Here is a 4364-nt window from a genome sequence, read left to right as displayed (position 1 = left end):
TGTACAAATGAGCGTTCTTGCTCATTTTGCCTCCGAGATATGAGCAAAAACGGGACGGAAAACATGAAATTTTGGCATAATCTTGAACTTAAGTGTTTGATATTCAAATTTCGCTTCCTGGGTCAAAACTACTCGAATTTCCTCACTCGCGTTGTTACGACTGAATCGACTTTTCAATTCTCTTTCAAACGATGCCAAAACGAATGGTTCTTGAGAAACTTCGAATAAAGGCCATTTAGTTATGTCTGGAATGATGTAAAAACGAGCATTCCTGTTCATTTTGCTTCCGAGAAACATAAACATAAACAACAGAAGACTGTATTTTTTTCCCCTGACTTTAAAGATGGATCTGCCCCTGCAGTGGTGGAAACGTGCAGTTTTAGAATGTGTTTACGTTGAATGAATCCAATTCGGCCCTGTGTGATGTAAATTAAATGAGTGTAAATCGAGTGGAAATTGCCGAAGCTAGGGGCTGAAGAACATCAGATAGGCGGCGGCAACAGTAACAACATATTAGTGACATGCCGTGGGGCCCTTGAGGACAAACAAAATAAACACAAGCCATCGCACCCATTTTGAAAATCGCAACCAGGTGACGACCGTACGATAAGAAGCCAACCGAACACGGTGCACGCTCATTCCCAACCATCCAACCAACCAGCCAACCAGGGCCCTGACAATAAGGGCAGCACATAAATAGTGCATTAGACCCTTTATCATGATAATAAGTAGAGCATTTTTTAGATTGTCTAGTACGGAGCCCGAGCTGTACAATGGGGATTTTTGGAGAGGTTGGCACAATGGCCACTTCAACCGCATGTAGCCGTAGGTAGCTAAACGAAAGCCCTACCAGCACTTGAACTCTTAGGCGCTGCCCTGTATAGAACAAATGTGCGGCTTTATTGTCATGTGCTCCCTGTGTAAACCGACGATTTTCAGCTCTTTGTTTAGCGGAAAAAATTCAAACGGCGTGCCAGAGTGTTCGTGTGGAAGAATTGTAATACTCTTCACATATACTTTTTTGGCGACTACGCACTAGTTGGTTTGGAACAATAAAACCTCTAGAAGAACTGATGACTGATTTTCATTTTTTGATGAAGAGGATTTTCTGTTTTCTACTTTATACTGGTCATTAATTTTGATTTGGAATTCAAACACAGTCAGGAAAGTATATACCGTCATTAAATAGGTCAAGTTTAATTAAGTACGTAGGTACTTTATGTGCCTAAATTTTACATAAGTCCAATTGCGCTTTTCCTAAAATAATCATTTTTGGTGTCATTCATCCCTACTAACCCGTAGTGGGAAGTGTTTTAGCAAATTCACATTTGCTCCTAAGAAATCGTACAGGGTGTCCACATTAAACTGTGCCGACAGATTTTTAAGGCCGGTGTTTTTTGCCAAATGGTTGGTGGGTGGAGGAAAATGCCCTTGAATTTCACCCCTTAAAAGAGCCTTTTCTCTATTTCCCAAAACTCTATCGAATGATAATCGCCCTGTTTGGTTTTCTGGGTTTCTTCAAACGCTTAACTAACTGGGCTTAACCCCATGAGTCGCCTTAACGCTAGTAAGAGAGGCAGGCAATTTAGCACGTTTTTTGCTTCTTGACTTTTTTGGTTTAACGCGATCATTTGGAGAAAACTGGCAAAATATGAACGAATGCATACCGAGTAATTGAAAACCCTCCCTTTTTTACCAATCGTTTGAAGCCTCCAAACTTGCAATTGGTTTTCGAGTATTCTTATCAACACGTAGGTATGTGAAATTTTGATTTTTGGTCGAAATTTTTCCAATCATTTTCAGCTCACGGACGCGAGCAATGCGTCGAACTGATTAAAAAACATGCTAGAAGTTTCAAATGTATTGCACTCTTACCTTGGTCACCCTGTAGAATGCTCTTGTTTTCCAATACAGCGGGTCTCAATTTGAAAACTTTCCACTCTTAAAATCCTGCCAACGATTTAAGTCGCAAAAATCGTCAACATTTTCTTTACAATCGCTAATTTTCTAGTTTAAAGTCACATTTTCGGGTCCTTCAATCCTTCGACACGCAATTCCAACAAATAAGACACTTTTTCCAAAACGAACGTGTAAAAATAGGTTAATTTAAAACTTCAATTGCAGTAAATACTGCTTTACTGACAACTGATTTCAAAGTTGATGTGTTTGTATTTACTCGTTGCCATGGTACATGTCTTGTATTCAAAGATTCGACAAGCGATTGGTCGATCAGGTTTATGTGTTACCGGAAACACGTCACCGAGGACGGTTGCTAGGCAAGGAAGGTTGTTGATTTCTTCCAAAGTGGAGAAGTACTGATTTTGTGCAATTATTGATGAATGGGTGAGTGCAATTTTGATTTTTGGCCGAAATTTTTCCAAGGGTGAAATTAGAAAGTACATGTAATTGAGAACACTTTTTGTGGCAAAATGCGATCGATTTTTTACCAATCGCTTGGAGCCTAGCTTGGAACTTTTAATTGGTTTTCGAGCTTTTTCATCTGTTATAAAATTGTTTGGGACCAACATTAAATTCAACCGATCGGCGATTTATCAATGAAAACCAGGTGGTAGGGATGAAAGTACTAAAAAATAAGCATCGACCAAAGAGTTGAATTAATCGGAAAATCAACTCGCCTGGCTTCTAGCCATAGGCGTAGCAAAAATCTGTATTAATTGATTTATTCTAACCATGAAAGATTCATTCATTTTCTGACCTTTATCTCTACATTATATGTTTGAAATTATAAATCCTATAAGTAACGCAAATTTTTTAAGGATTTGATAGCGATTCAATAGGGATCAAATATGGCTTATGAATTCAAAACAACTCACGCCACTGGCCCCTGTTTACAATCGTGCAAAACAGTCCAGGTTAGGAAAACTCAAATGAAACCACTTCGCATGATTTCTTTTAAGCGTAACAGTTTATGGTGCACCACAGTTTATTAATATCCCAATTATCACTTATTATCACCAAAAACACGACAAATTGCCGTATTTACTTGTCCAACAAATCCTCTCCACCTATCACTATCATGTCCCTATCAACACTATCTCATTGCGGTGTTGTCATGCTAAATGTTTTATTATGTTTTCTGGTAATTACCACCAAAAATTCTTAGGAATTTTTTAATATAAACTTTCGACGCTGCTATTTTAATGACATTTGCTTGTCGCTTATTACAAACTAAGCAAATGTAACACTAAGTATATTCATGGCTACAGTTTTCCTGCTATTTTCTTGTTGATACTACGCAGAGATATCGAATTAAATACCGAGCCGGCAACGCAGCTCTCGCAAGTACCTACTTTTATTTATAGACTGCGAAGCGACGTTGCTCCCGTCGGAAAACTTAAACAAATCCACCTGTTTCATCTGAGCTTTTTACCAATTGTTTGTAGCCTCTAAAACTTGAAATTGCTTTTTGAAGCTTTTTCTCGAAGCGTGTTGCATAGTGGGACCCGCAAATGAGAGTATTTTTTGTCTTTTGACTTCAAAAAATGTAAAAGTTAGAATACTGTCTGCCTGCCTGCCTGTTCACACGCCGAATTAGTTCCATTTAAGTTGTTTCGTCGAAAGTCAAAATTGAAGAAAATTCATTTGGCTAACGAGGCCCTCGAGTCGGTGCAGTCCCGACTAGGCAGGGCTGGATGAGCATGAAGAAAAAACCCCCGTCGAGCCCCCCCGGTTTGATTCTGGGGTGGGCCCGCGCTCCCACACGACGCACCCAGAAGGAAATATTAGAACATGCCACATTCCCATGCACCTTTATCGGACACTTGTGATTTCCATTTGTTCGTGGTCAGTGACTTTTCGCTATCGAGATTAGTCGATTTGGGGTCGATATATTAAGGAGGAAATCGCTTGTAAAGGTGCTCGAAAAATCACCTTTTTGTCTATCAGATACTTGAGAAAATTTGGCCAACGGAAATGGTTCAAGGGGTGTAACGGTTTGAAACCGGGTTGGTGATATTTGGGCCAAAAAGTCGCCACTTTTTTCCAACGTGAATATTTCCGACTTGCTGGCATTTTTGAAGTGATAACTTTTTATGGGAGGGTGAACCGATTTTTCTCACTCCGGCCTCTTCGCGCCTGAGGCTTGGGACGCACAAATGCACTTTGAATTCGACGTTTTTCTCTTAGTCCGGGTGTATCTGTAGATCTGATAAACTTTTCAAATGCACATATTGAGTGTGATATTATTGTGTTCGGTGCACTTTATTTTATAACGCTGATAACACTGAAACAACAAATTATCAAGGGAGACGCTGCAGATACTGCAAATACTAGGTTAAGGGTGCTCATGTACTAAATGCCTGTTCGAGTTTCGCCTTCTTGTAAATTTCCAATTAAAGTACACA

This window comes from Dendroctonus ponderosae, unplaced genomic scaffold (assembly GCF_020466585.1).
Source record: "Dendroctonus ponderosae isolate FM_Combo_2020 unplaced genomic scaffold, Dpon_F_20191213v2 Dpon_F_20191213_6, whole genome shotgun sequence".
Lineage (NCBI taxonomy): Eukaryota > Metazoa > Arthropoda > Insecta > Coleoptera > Curculionidae > Dendroctonus > Dendroctonus ponderosae.
The sequence above is the reverse complement of the archived record's forward strand: the minus strand, read 5'-3'. Positions refer to the sequence as shown.